We start from the raw sequence: 18,713 nt of genomic DNA on the forward strand, positions 1-18,713 counted from the left end.
CCATTCACAATAGGTGATGTCACAGCTCACCTCCTCCTCCTGTACAATGACTGATAACCTCTATATACAGTAGATAACACAGGATCCACCATTCACAATAGGTGATGTCACAGCTCACCTCCTCCTCCTGTACAATGACTGATAACCTCTATATACAGTACATAGTAACATAGTAACATAGTAACATAGTTAGTAAGGCCGAAAAAAGACATTTGTCCACCCAGTTCAGCCTATAGATAACAGCCTGTAGATAACACAGAAGCCACCAACCACAATAGATGATGTCACAGCTCACCTCCTCCTCCTGTACAATTACTGATACCACCTCTATATACAGTAGATAACACAGAAGCCACCAACCGCAATAGATGATGTCACAGCTCACCTCCTCCTCCTGTACAATGACTGATAACACCTCTATATACAGTAGATAACTCAGGATCCGCCATTCACAATAGGTGATATCACAGCTCACCTCCCCCTCCTGTACAATGACTGATAACACCTCTATATACAGCAGATAACACAGGATCCACCATTCACAATAGGTGATATCACAGCTCACCTCCTCCTCCTGTACAATGACCAATAACAACTCTATATACAGTAGATAAAACATGATCCACCATTCACAATAGGTGATGTCACAGCTCACCTCCTCCTCCTCCTGTACAATGACTGATAACACCTCTATATACAGTAGATAACACAGGATCCACCATTCACAACAGGTGATGTCACAGCACACCTCCTCCTCCTGTACAATGACTGATAACACCTCTATATACTAGATAACACAGGATCCACCATTCACAATATGTGATGTCACAGCTCACCTCCTCCTCCTGTACAATGACTGATAACACCTCTATATACAGTAGATAACACAGGATCCACCATTCACAATAGGTGATGTCACAGCTCACCTCCTCCTCCTGTACAATGACTGATAACACCTCTATATACAGTAGATAACACAGGATCCACCATTCACAATATGTGATGTCACAGCTCACCTCCTCCTCCTGTACAATGACTAGTAACACCTCTATACACAGTTGATAACACAGGATCCACCATTCACAATAGGTGATGTCACAGCTCACCTCCTCCTCCTGTACAATGACTGATAACACCTCCATATACAGTAGATAACACAGGATCCACCAACCACAATAGGTGAGGTCACAGCTCACCTCCTCCTCCTGTACAATGACTGATAACACCTCCATATACAGTAGATAACACAGGATCCACCATTCACAATAGGTGATGTCACAGCTCACCTCCTGCTCCTGTACAATGACTGATAACACCTCTATATACAGTAGATAACTGAAGACACAAAAGAGAATAGTGAAACCAAAAACACTCAGTTTGAAAAAATGTTGCAGTAATCCGCAAGTGCTAGTAAAAGATGTAAAAAACAGGGTATTTGGTTGATACGTTTTTTGCAAAAAATGTATACTAAGCTGCTCTACCAATCTTCACGGTATACCCTTATCAGAGCAGTCCTAACTAATGTATGCAATCCCTATCTGATGTATTTAAAAACCTGATCATCTGTATATAACCTGTGTGAACAGGGTTCAGAGAGGAAAAATCCATGTAGATAACACAGGATCCACCATTCACAATAGGTAATGTCACAGCTCACCTCCTCCTCCTGTACAATGACTGATAACACCTCTATATACAGTAGATAACACAGGATCCACCATTCACAATAGGTAATGTCACAGCTCACCTCCTCCTCCTGTACAATGACTGATAACACCTCTATATACAGTAGATAACACAGGATCCACCATTCACAATAGGTAATGTCACAGCTCACCTCCTCCTCCTGTACAATGACTGATAACACCTCTATATACAGTAGATAACACAGGATCCACCATTCACAATAGGTGATATCACAGCTCACCTCCTCCTGTACAATGACTGATAACACCTCTATATACAGTAGATAACACAGAAGCCACCAACCACAATAGGTGATGTCACAGCTCACCTCCTCCTCCCTTTATTTGGTAATTGGCACAGTATATGGAGGTCCCATTGGAAATATCAGAATAAGAAAAGTTATAAAAAAAGGAGGCAATGATTGGGGAGAAGGGTTCACTTTGAATCCCCCTGATAACTTCCAGAAAGTTGTGGTTTTGGAAAAGTTGTAAGGGAAAAGTGGAAGAGGCGTAAGTAACGTGAAAAATGTACAGAGCCGACAGAGAAAAATGTAACAACGTTCGAGCAATTGATTTACTTTGTGTCAACAATCATTAAAATAAAAAAATGATAATGAATCGTCACTTTCCTCCTTCTGTGAATTTTTTCTCGGTGACAGACACTTTTTTTTTTTAACCAGCTATTCATTATCTTCTCTTTATTTGCTTCACTTAATTAGTCGATGCACAAATGACACTGGGGATTTTCCGTCTTTCGTCTGCAGAAAGGATCTGATACTCATCATTAGACGGATCCACCGTGACGTTATAAAACACCCACCCGGGGGCATTTTAAGATTTTCAGATCTAATTTCCAAACCCAGATGGTGTTTTTATTTTCTTTCTGTCGTTAATCAACCACAGCTAAAATGCGATATTGTTCGTTACCCGTTCTGAGTCGTAACCGCACAGTTAGCGAGCGAGAAGCAGAACCAAGCAGGGAATGAATAGGCTCAGGTGTAAAGGGATACCCGATAAATAGGGACAACTCGCTGCATTGAAACAAACAATAACGGGCTTAATTCTTTTTAGTCAGGTGAGAATTTAGGAAAATGCTCAATTAGCTACGGCAGCATTGATATCACGCATGTTGGCTAGTGTTTAAAGTGTACCTGAAAGACAAACCGTCAAAAGTTTTTATTGGTTTAGCCTTTTTTTTTACTTTAAAGAGTCAATTAATACATTTTTTTTTTTTATCCGTAGTAAATGCCGCTGTTCTCCTGAATCCGGCGATGTTTTTCTTTTGTTCCTGCGCCTCTCCGTTCCCGAGATATGGCCCCTTCTTCCCTGCATATAAAGCTAGTATTTTTTCCAAGTGGGCGTGGCCCTAAACTCTTCATGATGACCGTGCCCAGTTGGCTAAAAAGGAAGAGTGGGTCATATCTGAGGAACGGAGAGGCGCAGAGAGAAAAGAAAAAGAACATCGGATTCAGGAGAACAGCGGCATTTACACAAGGCGAAAAAAACAACAACATATTTATTCAAAGAAATTCCAAGCTAAATGTTGACTGCACTCCGTGCAAGAGGCAATAATTTACATTTTTTTTGCAGTGAAAATAGGACATTGCAAGGCACACATTAAAATAAATGGCTCTTCTGTAAATTTATATTGAAAAAAAAACAATAAATATTCAGTTATAAAAAAAAAAATGGCTCACCAAGACTGGATGTTACCCTCACTTAAAAAAAGAGAAAAAATAGGGCCCACGCGCTTTTAATATTAAATTAATGCACAGGTGCAAAAATACGCTATGTGGCCAATATACAAATATATATATACACACTGCACCTGCACACTGCATTAATGAATATATGAACTTCATGTCAGGAATCCTGGGTAATACTGCTGTGGGAAACGCTGCACACAGCAGCAAGGGAGCTGAACAAAACGCCGGGTTACTAACCAGGTTACAAACAGGACCTGAATCATGTGACAGAATAGGAGGTGGTCAGGAGCAGAACCAGACACCGAGGTGCAGAGAAGTGATAAACACAAGAGAGTTGTCAAACAAGCTAAGATCGGAGCCAGGAGATCACGAAGCACAAAAGGGGAGAGACAGGGCATAGTCAGAAGTGAAGCCAGAGGTCAGAAATCCAGAAGAACAGAGTAACGCACGGAGAGAAAGGGAAACACTTTGCAAACCGGGCACACACTCCAGAGATCAGGCACACAGACTAAAACAGAACGCATAGCTGACAGCGAAACCTAGTTTGGAGTGAGTATAAATACCCCTTCCAGATTGAAAGAGAGGCCAACAAAGTTAACCCTGAGAGAACCGGACATTAACCATGTCCTAACCATGACACTTCAATATTGCTGTAAACATTAAAAATTTAAGCCTTTTTTTGATCAAAGAACACAAAAGCCATCCAACCACGTTAAGGTGACTTTTTAGTATGGATGGTCCACTATATGTTCTATCTCACCATGTGCCAAACCAACCTCATGTGAATGAGGAGTGGAAAGGAAACCAGGTATGACATAGAGTGGTTATGAACAATCCATATTGAAAGGTCACTTTGACGTGGTTGGATGGCTTTTGGGCCTGTTGATCAAAAAATGCTAATTTAATACTAAAGGTATGACTCCCCTATTTTTTTGTGTGTAGTACATATCTGGGGGGTGTTTCCGTCCAGGGCTGAGCACCCTTATTCCTATATTTCCCATGCAAGGCTTTATTTGCGATCTAATGCATGGTTTCGTTGGCACATGGAGAGGTAGGACATAGTGTTTAGGGACCATCCGTATTGAAAGGTCACCTTGTCGTGGTTGGATGGCTTTTGTGCTCTTTGATCAAAAAACGTTAACCAAGTACCTTACATGCTTAACGTTTACAGCAATATTGGATTTCATGTATTCATTAGTCGCAATCGTGTATGTATATGTTACCCTCACATAATTCTTTATTCTGGTTATACCTGCTGGCATTCTTTTCCTACTCTCTTGATTAGATTACCCGTCCTGGCGCAATATCATGTGTGTGCCATGAGTCAGAAGATGAGCTGGGTATGGCGGCAGGAAGGAGGCGATTTGCAGAGCTCCCATTGAGCAGCCATGGTATAGAACAGGGGTCCCCAACTCCAGTCCTCAAGGCCCACCAACATGTCATGTTTTCAGGATTTCCTTAGTCTTGCCCAGGTAATAATTGCATCACCTGTGCAATGCAAAGGAAATCCTGAAAACATGACCTGTTGGTGGGCCTTGAGGACTGGAGTTGGGGACCCCTGGTATAGAAGACCTGGTCGATGGACCAGGGTCCTGCCAATTAATCTGCTCACCTCTACACCTTATCGAAAACAGCAATTTGAAAAACAGAAATACATTTTGTCTTTACGGTGCTATAATTTGACTACATAATTAAATTAGGCAAACTTTATAAAACTTTTTCATTAGATGACATATTATAGGACCATTGCTAAGTAACTTTGGCTCCTACTTTGTAGCAAAGGTTTACAGTGTACCGCTTTAAAAAAAAAAAGTATAAAAAGGCATAAAAATAAAGCAATTTTGGTTATAAAAAAAAGCATGCTAACGTATCTATAAATGGCCAAGAAAGTGCCTTAAAGTGGACATTCACTTTGCCAATTTACTGTTACTTTGTGCACAGAGGTGAATGAGCATATAAAGAAAAACATTGCATTTGTAGGTTATCTTGGCCAGAGTTGACTTTGCGTTGGGTGGTACAGAATCTACACCGAGCAATCACTTCTAGAGTAAATAAATACAATAGACATACAACTGGACTGACGGGTACAGACACCTACTGCAATGAGTGCCGCTTACACAATGACTCCTTTTTCTTGTATTTGATTACATACACAAACCATCGGCTACAATACAGGTGAAATAACACCTTATCCTCCAAATGAGCTTTACTTCAAAGCCCCCTACAATTACAGAAAACGCTGTATTTATCCTAAGCGCGGGATTGAATTCCAGATACTTTGATCAAACTTTACAGCTCAACCATAGCAAGGTGGGCGCCCACCGCTATCGGATTCTACTCCATGCAATTTACCGTAATTAGATTTTTTGTCTTTTTTTTTTGCTGCAAATCTACAATTTAAAAAAAAATAAAATAAAATAAAAATAAACAACAAGTCCCAAATAACTAATAGTGATGAACGAACGTGCTCGGATAAGGTGTTAGTGCGTGCTAACTGAGTGATCTTGGCATGCTCGAATACTATGCTCGAGTCCCCGCCGTTGTTCGACAGCCGCGACATAGGCAGGGATTGCCTGGCTGTTAGGCAATGCTGCGAGGCATGCAGCCGCGGGAATTCGAGCAGATTATTCGAGCACGCCGAGGGCACTCGCACACGTCCGGATGACACCTTATTCGAGCAGGTTCGCTCATCGCTGCTGACTAATGATACGAGAGTGGGCGATGAATCGGTCGATCAATTGGTAAGTTTGCCATTTGGGTTCTCCTGGATACATACCAACCTGCAATGGTGCATCTTTGGGGGGAAACAGAGGGGAAGTTACCCTTTGCGCAAAAGTTTTAGAGGTGAAACATTTCTAAAGGAAAAACAAAAGTAGCGGTGGCATTACCAGTGCCAAAGATCCATGGCAGTGCACCTGTCCCAGACTTCTGGGGAGCGCCACTTTGGACTGTATTGGATCAACATGATGCTGATACAGATGGATCCTGCAGAGGGGCAGGGAGCACGGACTTCCATTCTGTAGGTTGCAGGACACGTTGGTTTGCCTGTGCAAGCCGCGCAACGACGCCACTGCATTGTGCCACCTCTGCCGTCCCATTCCGTTTGCAACCGAGAAGATCATTGAGCATAAACTCTTTTTTTTTGTGGGAGATCGCACAATTATTTTTAAAGGGGTACCACTGCTTATTAAGGAGGCACTAAGGGGGCTTTGATACTTTTGAAAAGGTGGCATTATTTTGTTTTAAGGTTGCACTAATAGGACATCATTACTAAGTTAGGGGGAGCAATATTCGCATTGCCCTAGGTGCAGGCATCCCATGTTGTGCCACAACCCAATGGGGACTATAATGATGGCTAATTCGGTTATCACTCATTTTGGCTGTCACCAAAACCCTTTGCTGATCGTTAGGGGTCCATCCTGAGCAGATCATTATGTTGAGCCTTGCTTAAGTTGAGTGTTGGCACACCTCCGCCCAATTCATTCTCTACGGAGGTCCCGGTAGCCGGATTCCCACCTATGGATAAGTGGTGATAAGTAAAGTTGAGCAAAACTCTTGTCTGGCGGCCACATTGGTGGTTGAAGGACCAAGATAGTGCACAACTTTTTGCTAAAATCTATCTTCAAAAGATGAGAATTAAGCCTTTAAGGGTAAAAAAAAAAACCCCCGCCACATATTGCAAATTTAGTTGCAGAGACTTCTGAAACTGAACATTAGTTCCGTCGCACATTTGCAACAAAACATACACCTTGTAAACGTACCCTAGAAGATCTACCGTTCTATGCGGGGGAGGGGGGAAAGTTTTGTTCAAAGTTTTAGTTAATAAAAAAAAGAAAAACCAACAAAACAATCTGCAATCTGAGCCGAAAGCAGAAAAAGCGACAAGGCTTAAACATAAATGTCCAATCGGGGAGTACATCATCAACCAATATAGATCTCAAAAAATTGCATGAAAAGAAAAAAAGAGATCCACTTACTTTACGCAATCCCCAGCTGTATTACTATTTCCTGACGGAAAATATAAATGTGAACGAGACCGTAATGATTTACAGTAGAGTTCAGATTCATGACAGATTACAAGGCGCCACTTGAAAGTTTTCTAATATTGGCGCCACCGTTTCAAGTTATTTTAGGTTAACATCTCATAGCGAGTGTCAAACACACTAATCGATGCATTGTCCTGACGTAGCTGGGGGATTACACACTTTATTTGTGCAGGAGAAATCTGTGCCGGAGTAAGTGACCTGATTTTTGTTGACGGTAGTCTTAGAAGACGCTCGACACCTCTGCTGGTAGCGCGGCCGCACATCTCCTGTTATAACATGTAGGGTTCCTCCACGGGAGAAAGCAAATATGATCCATTCTAGTGCAAAGCAAAAGAGGAATGTTCACTGTAAGCAAAGATACAAGGGTCCCGTGAGGTCTGAAAGGTACAAGAACGACAAGTAAAATTCTGCTATGTGCCCGAAAATGGCGGAAAACATCGCTGGGGAATGGCCCACCTGGGATACAGTGAATCTTAGGATGGGTACTATAACAGTTCCCAAATTGGTCTTTAAAGGGAACCCATGTACGGGGATTTTTACTATAAAACAACACAGAATTTTATAGTTTTTTTTTTAGTTTTAGATAAGCCGATCTAGGATGTTAGTGTGGTTTTTTCAGTTTTGTAAAAAAAAATTCTTCCAGGTGCGATTTGTTTCTTAAAAAAACAAAAAAAAACCCTGAGCTTTATTCACCCTTCCAAGGTCCAGCAATGAGACTCCATGTAACGGGCTGGGTGGAGGAACCACTGTGTCGGGGCCAAGGAAAGACTGGAAGGGCGTATCTAGGTGTCTCACCAAATCTGATCTCGTATACACTGCCCTGTTCTTGGGTAGGTGGCAGCTGCCCCCCTAGGAACGGGTAGCAGGGGTGGCCTGAAGGAAGGTCCAGCAGATGCAAGCAGGCGCTGTGAGAATACGGGAACCATGGGTGCAGACGGGATCGGCTGATGTAAAGATGGACCCTGGTAGGTGCAGGCTGGACCAGAAACACAGGCAGGTGGGCATGACTGATAGTTAGGTTGGCGGGCACGGCTGACAGATAGGCAGGTGGGCATGGCTGATAGACAGGCGGGCGGACACAACTGATAGGCAGGTGGGAACGGCTGATAGACAGGCAGGTGAGCACGGCTGATAGACAGGCAAGTGGGCACGGCTGTTAGACAGGCAGGTGGGCACAGCTGATAGACAGGCAGGTGGGCACGGCTGATAGGCAGGCAGGTGGGCACAGCTGATAGGCAGGTGGGCACGGCTGATAGACAGGCAGGTGGGCACAGCTGATAGGCAGGTGGGCACAGCTGATAGGCAGGCAAGTGGGCATGGCTGTTAGACAGGCAGGTGGGCACAGCTGATAGGCAGGTGGGTACGGCTGATAGACAGGCAGGTGGGCACAGCTGATAGGCAGGTGGGCACAGCTGATAGGCAGGCAGGTATACAGGTATACGAGCACTGTGACCTGCGAACTAACATGAGAATTAGGGACAAACTTGCAACGTTGCATAGGCACCTCCCACAGGGTGGAGGTGCCTTAAATAATAAGTGTTCCCCAGCAATTGGATGAGGACACTTTAGGACGGCACGCGCTGTCCCTTTTGAATGACGCACATGCGCACCCTAAGCACATGAGCAGTACGCAGCTGCAGGAGGACGAGGCAGGACGTGGGACCGCGGCGGTGAGTATGTTGGCATCTCTGCTGGGGAGGGGAGTCAAAGAGTAGAGATGCCGGAGACATGACAGGGACAGCAGAAGGAGGGGGAGGTGCAGGGCTGTGGTGGTGAGAGCATCAACATGCCGCGGAAGGGGGTGCAGAGACGCCGATGTTATACTCTACTGCTGCTCCCGGGTTCTGTTACTGTCTGCAGCCCTTATGTCAAATTGACAGCACTGCAGCCAATCATTGAGTTCAGTAGCTTGTGCCGTCAATTAGAGCAAAGCCGTCCATGTGACATCAGCGCTGCATACAATAACAGAATCAGCCGTGGAGACTCAACACTGGACCTGGGGAGGATGTTGAGTGAACAGTTTTGTGTTTATTAAAATAAACTGCAGCCGGGGGACAGTTGTTGTCCAAAACCGGGAAGACTCATTTAGATGACCACCAGTTGGTTGGTTGAAGCCGATCGGCTGTTGCTTACTGGCCTGTTTTGACAGGTCGTTGAAAATTCTATGTCCACAGAATGATCGTTAAAACGATTGTTCTGCGTCATTTTGTCAAAGGGTCAGATGCTCATTAATAAAGCAATAAAATGTACAAAGACGTAGGTGTTATAGTGATATTTGCATTTCCACTTAAATATATATTTTTTAATTCTTCATACGTCCTGCTGTTATGTCATGTTTTGCTTTTTTAGAGGGGCAGGTGCTGAATTCCCTCGGAAACTTGCAGATCCGCCCAGAAGCAGCTTTTTTTGTTTTCTTTATTATGCACTGTATCGTGAAGAGTTTTCATTGCCTTGTTCCTACCTACCATAACAAACGTCTCATGTCTGTCTGGTGTGACATTTCATATGTCACTGCTGTGGGAGAAATTAATAAGAAAAGGAAAATACCCTTGTGAACAAATGTGGAGAGTGTGAAAAACGTAAAACCCTTGCAGGCGATGCAACCGGAGAAGGCGGCAGTTTGGGCTGATTTTTATAGCTCGTATTATATTTGTTTTGTGTAAAATTATATTATTTTGTCTGTATATTTCATTATTTTTTTCTGTTTTATGATAGGTTGTTTTCATTCTGTTTAATGTCATTGATTACTGTGGTTTTATAGGGTTTATTATCAATTTTTTTAATGCGTAAATTGCAGTTTTTAAAAAAATAAAATTCTCTCCTTTTTCAAAAAATGTTATAGTTTAGCACTCCATGCCAAGGTTACTAGATACTACTGCAGTCTATCAGCGAGTAGCCGGTCTCCTGGCAAAGAGCGCACGCTTGCGAACTCTTTCAAATAGAGCTTGTAAGCGCTGCTCTAATGATCAGATAGCTGGATCCTCGGCTCCTATGATGTTGCAGAGGCAGAGCTGTCTTTGCTTGCATGATTGGAGTGCACAAAGTCGGGGCCGGTTGTGCCACTATGTTGCTGGTCCGAACTGTCAATCATTCAAGAGTGCACCACCTCCTAGAAAGAGGGAAGTCGGGTGGCAGAGGAGCGGTGCACTCCCAAGACAAAATCTTTAGATAATAATAATGATACTTTTTCTTTGCAATGGCCATCGATCCGATCTCGAGCCATGGCGACTTGATGGATGAACGATGTGTAGGAAGATCGATCTTGCGTAAGCCTAGATAGGTCCACCGGGGTCTTCTCCACCGTTATCTTGATAGTATCAAGCCATCAGGTTTCTGGTCTTCCTCTTCGCCTCGTTCCTTCTTTTCTTCTGACCATGATGTTCTTCTCCAGTGATCTCTCTCTTCATATCATGCATCCAAAGAAGACAAGTTGTGCTTGGTGACCTTGCGTCATAATGATACTAGTGATCATAATAAACAAAAAAAAAATATTATTTGCAAAATAAAAAGGGAATATTTTGTCGGTGTTAGCCCCATCCTTCATTCCCTGTCTGCCACTACTAAGGTGATCCACTTTATACCTCAATTCCTACTTTTTGTTTCCGTCTACCCCTGACCGTTATTCTTCTTTCTCCTCCGATCACTTTTTAATTTAATTTTAAAGTGGTTGCCTTTTTTCAATTTTTTTGGTCATACAATTAACAAGTTACCGCTATTACAGAAAGTGATGACACATTTTTAGGTGTTGGCGTGTTCGGAGGACCCCCCCCCCCCCCACAGAGAATACAGAGATCTGTCCCTTTCCCAAGAATGCCCCCCAATCAGCCGCTGTGCAAGAAACTCCATTTTAGTGACCACCGCCGTGCTGGAAAACACTTTGAAGTCGAAGCAGCACCAAGACAGCGCTATCAATTTTAGAATCAATGGTGCCGTCATTTAGATAAAAAAAAGTAGAATCCATATTCTATTGATACGTCATTACTTCCTGCCTTTAAATAACTGCAACATTAATTTTTAGCGCAACCCACTGAACGTAAAGCTTAAAAAGAATACGCAAAGGATATATAAAGCCGTAAAGGATATATGTATACATATCCCTGCAATAAGCGATCACTTTATGAGATGGAAATATCCCTTTAAATTTTTTTTTATATATATAAAAAACCTGTAAGAGTTAAAATCCATAGAATAATCCTTATAATAACACAAGTGAGTAATTTCTTGTATATTGGTGCTAAAAAAAAAAATGATTTGTTACATTTTTTTATGAGAAAAGCAAGAATGCCGTATTCCCTACATGGACTACTGTACTGCGAGGTGCGAATTATTTTAGCAGGAGCGCGGTCCCACATGACATATCAAGTGACAAACATGTAAGAGAAGCTGTTTATAGCGCTCCGGCTAAATATGGAAACGAGTAAAATATAATCTATTTTGTGAGGTTATTTTAGTACAAAAATGTTTATATCTATCCAGAAGAATTTACTATATACATAGGGAACATAGGGGGGGATTTACTAAAAGAGGTTTCGCCTACTTATTGTGTATAGGCTTAGGCTGGGGAATTTAAAAAAAAATTTGTACTCGGGGGACATGCGCACCTCCGCTTCATTCGTTCTCTATGGCGGTCCCAGCAGTCGGGTTCCCACCTATAGATAGGTACAAAGATGAATAAAAGCCTTCTCTACATCGGTGGGTTACAGCACATCTTTTTGCTCAACTCAAGTGATGACTTCAAAATATGTGAATATGCTTTTAAAGGTTTGTTCGGCCTTAGGTTCACACTGCGTTAGTGGGTGTCCGCTAACGGAATCCGTTACATGGCGCAATTGTCGCAATTAACGCTATGTAACGGATCCGTTAGCGCACCCATTGACAGCAAATGTGCTAACGGATCGCTAACGCATCGCTAACGTATGCCATTTTTGGCATGTGTCAGCGATGTCCCGTTATTTTCGGACGGACCTTGAACGCTGGGTGCGTTCTTCACTAGCGCAGTAGGTGGGATCGCCAAACGCAATACCTTTTTGGACATTGCGTTAGCGCATTCCGTTAACGTATCCGCTAAACGGATTGCACTAACGCAATGTGAACCTGGCCTTAAGGCTACAAGTTTGCAGTCACTTCATGTGACTGCAGACTTGTGAATCCTCACATCGTGTTCACTGCGTACTGTGAAGATTCTCCGGTGCCAGTGCTGGGAAAGAAAGTATGCGATTTGTATACATCTGGACACATTCCGACTAGACGTGTAGAACCTCACTCAATAGGATTGCACTGAGGCCGTACATGTCTAGTCGGCATGTGACCGCATGTATGCAAATCACGTACAGCGGCTCCTGTTGCAATTTTTTGTTGCAGAATTTTCCGAGACCGGACATTAGTTCCATCCGTCGCAGATGAAATGAATATGACAGTTGCGTAACTATTTTGCAGAAGTTTTAGTAGAAATAACCAAAAACGTAACACTTTAGCAATAGGAGCTGAAAGCAGAAAAGCGACAGATCCTCTTGAAGAGTTAAACGCCCAGAGGTTACAGGGTGATGAGTGGCTATTTCCCCACGAGCCCACCTGTGTGTAGCCCAGCTCACAGAGTGCCCTTCACAACAAAGACCACACTGTCAGACTTCAGAGAGCTGGCCTTCCATCAGAAAGGCTGCGTCCTTTGAAATAAGGAGATTGGTTCAATGCATGACAGCTTCCAAATGACCTGAAAACCCTTGAGGGGAGGATGCAGCCTCTTGTGTGCGTGTTGCGTGCAGCTGGACAGCGGAGTGCGCACAATCGCGGTAGTGTCCTGTCCCTGGTGTGCTACCAGCAGATGTACACCAAGACGTTGTATTCTTCTCTCATGATAGGATGAAATAAAGCGTGCAATTCTGTACAAAAGGATGTGTGTGAACGCGGACGACGGCCTCAAAGTAAATTTACCGACGGCGAAAAATTAAACCTTTAACTCTCCGTGTGCCACGTTATCACAATGCGAAGGGTGAAATGTGGGCACTCCCACTACGGGTTATGGTGCAAATTTTCCACCGCAGACAAAATTTTCAGTGGGAACTTCCCCCAAAAGATACGCTCAGACGAATGTATTTTTTTTGCGTCCGTTTACTTTCTCGGTCGATTACGGACACCAATGTCGGCCCATGTCCTAGTTCACATTGGCTATTTTTTTTTTACACTGATCTTATGACTGTATGAAACAAAACCACATTTGTCTGGTTTGTTTTGCGGAGCGTGCAAATAGTAGGCAGCTCCTGCACCCGTGAGATGCACACTGAGCCATTCTGAACTTGGGCTTAAAACTTATTCCAATCTGTTTTTTTATTTGGACAGACAAGATCCAATTTTCATCCATTTTTTGTCCTTGTGTTTGTTTTGAACAATAATATTCTTTTTATTTTGGGGGGATTTTTTTTAACAATTTCTGGGAAGGGGATTATAGTTACAGTCAATAAGGTGAGTAATAAAACATAATGTTTGTTTTTAACCATCGATCTTGTATCTGTTTTTTCCTTATCCATCAAACAGTAAAAAAGCGGACAGCACTTGGATGACACATGGATGGGATTGCTGGAGGACCCAGCGGTCCGCAACTTGACTTGATTTTTTACATTGATTCCTGATGTGGCTTCTAATTGGCTGCAGCAATGTGATCAACAAGACGAACGCGGGAGACTCAGGCATCAGTGTCGAGGATGAAGAATGTATCTACACAGGCTCGGACTGGCCCACAGCTGAGCAGTAGAATCCTCCGGTGGGCCGCTGTGGAGAGGTAAGCCACTTACACCTCATTATTAGCATTAGTTAGCCCAATACATTTGATTTTCTATGAACAGACAAAAGTATCTGGTCATTCATCTAACAAACTATCCAGTTTATTAATATTTATAGAAGCAGATGTTAATTTGGCTAATATATATTATTATTATAGCGCCATTTATTCCATGGCACTTTACATGTGAGAAAGGGTACATGCAGCGCCCCAGGGTCCTGGTCGTTGCGGTAATGTCATTCTTCCACCAGGGGGAGTGATGTTACGTCTGATGGCAATAAAGGAGATCACTTTACCAGGTATCACAAACCACACTTCACACTCCAGTCCGCCAGGGGGAGCCATGCTTCTATTTATTAGGGCACTCCTCACAATTAGGTAACACTGGTGGTTTGGACAGGAAGTTGGGCAGAAGCTGGCTAGGATTCACCCAGTGAGCTGCTATCTGAGCTCCACTCGGATAGTGGGTCCCTGACAGGGGTGGGATCCTGTCAGAGGCCTAGACAGAAGGACATGGAGCTGCGCCTGCTTACCAATGCGGCAGCATCCCAAGAAAGAGACGTTGAAGGGAATTGCGTTGCTGAGAGTGAGAAACGAAGTCATAGCAAAAGGAGAGAAAACCAGAAGGAGTTCTGCCCTGTAATAGGCTGCCTCCTTTCTCAGGCGCAGAAGCCGGTAGCCGGAACACTGAGGGAGTCATCGTCTCCAAGCCTGGCTCCAGAGACAGGCAGGACAGCTAGTTCCATATTAGTTACCCGACCTTATACCCAGGAGGCACGGTGGCAACTGTGGGGGCTGGGGCGTGATAGTGTTCCTGTAAAAAGCCTCAGGCCATCAGTCATACAGGTTTGTCCTATCCTATCCATCAGGGGGACAGAGAGAGAAAGACATAACATCCAGAACAGTTGTGAGGACCTTACCGAGATGCACAGCAGGGAGGTACTACAACACCTAGGCACTAGAGGAAGGCTACTGATTTCCACCTGGATAAGGGGACTCTGGATTTGCCTTCAGACCGGCCGGACTCTGCCTGACAGCAGCAGTTTGGAGGATCGGTGGTTAATGCAGGTTGTAGGAAGAAGTAGGTCTTCAGCTTCCTTTTGAAGGTTTCATGATAGATGAGAGTCTGATATGTTGAGGTAGAGAGTTCCAGAGTAGGGGTGATGCGTGAGAAAAATCTTGTATATGATTGTGGGAAGAGGAGATAAGAGGGGAGTAGAGAAGGAGATCTTGTGAGGATCACAGGTTGCGTGCAGGTAAGTACCGGGAGACGAGGTCACAGATGTATGGAGGAGATAGGTTGTGGATGGCTTTGTACGTCATGGTTAGGGTTTTGTACTGGAGTCTCTGGGCAATGGGGAGCCAGGGAAGGGCTTGACAGAGGGGAGAGGCCGGGGAATAGCGGGGGACGAGTGGATTAGTCGGGCAGCAGAGTTTAGAATAGATTGAAGGGGTGCGAGAGTGTTAGAGGGGAGGCCACAGAGCAGGAGGTTGCAGTAGTCAAGGCGGGAGATGATGAGGGCATGGACTAGGGTTTTTCAGATTCTTGGTTTAGGAATGTACGGATACGGGAGATATTTTTGAGTTGAAGGCGGCAGGAAGTGGAAAGGGCTTGGATATGTGGTTTGAAGGAGAGATCAGTGTCAAGGATTACCCCGAGGCAGCAGACTTGTGGGACTGGGGAGAAAGAGCAGCCGTTTACTGTAATGATTATATCTGCATGTAGCTGAACAGTGGGTCCCCAGAGTCAAGGTTACTGGTGGACCCTCCCAACCCCAGCCCGATACTGTATTTGCAGCAAAATCCGAGGGTTACGGTTTTTCTGCTAATTTTATTTTTTTACAAATGATATTCACTCTTTCCATTGCAGAGGGTGAAATCCGTACTTGGTCCACACAAAGAACTGATACGCTGCAGATTTAAAAATAAATGCTCTGAAAATATACACAATGGCCCCAATTCATCAAGTCTGCACTGCAGTAAAATGCGACATATTGATTAAAAGTTGTGTGCCTCCTAATGAATTCGCTGCATCTTCCAGCTGCCAGAAACATACTCTGGTCAAGGAGTCCAGCGCACGTTAAAAAAAATAAAAATTCGGAGCTGGCCGAGACTGGTGTAAAAAACACAAAGTGATATAAAACTGTTGTGCAACTTATCACAAAAATCTTGCCACATTTTAAACATTTTTTGCACCAGAATTCTCTCGAAAAAACTGCTAGATGAATCCAGGACCAAGGTATGGATGAGTTTGTTGTATTACTGCGTTATCCTGAGGATTTCCTGCATGCAAATCCACTGTGAAAATCTGCACTAAACATGCAAGGTGTGAACTCACCCAAACACCAATTTTTTACACTAAGTGAAAAAAAGGCATTGGAGAACCCATTAGGAAAATTACACAACATTAACCATTAAAACTTGAATTTTCACAGTACTAATCTGTAAAAAGAAAGCAGTTTTATACAGACTACTTGATCCCCGACTTGATCCTTAATATACCCTAAATACAAATGGTGACATACGCAACGCCAACAAGAAGCGCCTTATTGTGTCTTTTTTTCTACGGGAAGGGTCAGACGGCCGTACAATACAGACGAGGATCACTTCATAATTCTTGGACTGGCAGTCGGCTTGTCTGACCTGAGCACGAATAGAAATAGAAAGGCTGCCGGGCTCGGGTGAGGAGGGCCGCCGGCCAGTCCGAGCATTGCGATGTCCCTGTTATACGGCGGGCGGACTGTGCCCCATCACTGAGAATAGCAGAATACATTACATATGGAAGAAAAGGAATGTCAACCATCAGCTGTAGTAGAGGTGGGGACAGTCCACGTTATTGACGCTGGGGACGTCTCGTGGTTTTAGCATACATTTTAATGCAAATCAAAAATGCGTGGTGTGGACAGGACATTTAGCAGTGGGTGGCAGTAGTTTAGCTGGGAAAGAATGAGATGATGGGAGGAGCAATAGTTTGGGAGAAAAAAAGAGTAGGAACAATGTGAAGATTGTGGTGAGTTTTCCTTGAAAGGATTGTTTAAAAGATATTAAAGGGGTTTCCTGGATTCGGAAAATGCCTGCTCCATACCTGCACTTCACACACTGTTCCATGCATCCAGTGATGAGTTTCTACCGCTGCTCCCGCCGGTGTCTGTTATTATCTGCAGAGCTGACTTCATTTTGACAGCGCTGCAGCCAATCTGTGAACTCAGCGGCATTGAGCCAGTCGTGCTGTCTACTGACGCAGTGCTCAATGATGATGTGAAGTCAGCGCTGCAGCCAATCAGTGAACTCAGCGGCATTGAGCCAGTGGTGTTGTCTACTGACGCAAAGCTCAATGATGATGTGAAGTCAGCGCTGCAGCCAATCTGTGAACCCAGCGGCATTGAGCCTGTCGTGCTGTCTACTGACGCAGTGCTCAATGATGATGTGAAGTCAGCGCTGCAGCCAATCAGTGAACTCAGCGGCATTGAGCCAGTGGTGCTGTCTACTGACACAGTGCTCAATGATTATTATTATTATTATTATACATTTTTATAGCGCCATTTATTCCATGGCGCTTTGCATGTGAATACGGGGCAAATATAGACAAATACATTAAACATGAGCAGATAACAAGGCACACGAGTACATAAGGAGGGAGGACCCTGCCCGCGAGGGCTCACAGTCTGCAGGGGATGATGTGAAGTCAGCGCTGCAGCCAATCTGTGAACTCAGCGGCATTGAGCCAGTCGTGCTGTCTACTGACGCAGTGCTCAATGATGATGTGAAGTCAGCGCTGCAGCCAATCTGTGAACTCAGCGGCATTGAGCCAGTCGTGCTGTCTACAGACGCAGTGCTCAATGATGATGTGAAGTCAGCGCTGCAGCCAATCAGTGAACTCAGTGGCATTGAGCCAGTCGTGCTGTCTACAGACGCAGTGCTCAATGATGATGTGAAGTCAGCGCTGCATCCAATCTGTGAACTCAGTGGCATTGAGCCAGTCGTGCTGTCTACAGACGCAGTGCTCAATGATGATGTGAAGTCAGCGCTGCAGCCAATCAGTGAACTCAGTGGCATTGAGCCAGTCGTGCTGTCTACAGACGCAGTGCTCAATGATGATGTGAGGTCAGCGCTGCAGCCAATCAGTGAACTCAGCGGCATTGAGCCAGTCGTGCTGTCTACTGACGCAGTGCTCAATGATGATGTGAAGTCAGTGCTGCAGCCAATCAGTGAACTCAGCGGCATTGAGCCAGTCGTGCTGTCTACTGACGAAGTGCTCAATGATGATGTGAAGTCAGTGCTGCATCCAATCTGTGAACTCAGCGGCATTGAGCCAGTCGTGCTGTCTACAGACGCAGTGCTCAATGATGATGTGAGGTCAGCGCTGCAGCCAATCAGTGAACTCAGCGGCATTGAGCCAGTCGTGCTGTCTACTGACGCAGTGCTCAATGATGACGTGAAGTCAGCGCTGCATCCAATCTGTGAACTCAGTGGCATTGAGCCAGTCGTGCTGTCTACAGAC

Source organism: Ranitomeya imitator, chromosome 8 (assembly GCF_032444005.1).
Source record: "Ranitomeya imitator isolate aRanImi1 chromosome 8, aRanImi1.pri, whole genome shotgun sequence".
NCBI lineage: Eukaryota > Metazoa > Chordata > Amphibia > Anura > Dendrobatidae > Ranitomeya > Ranitomeya imitator.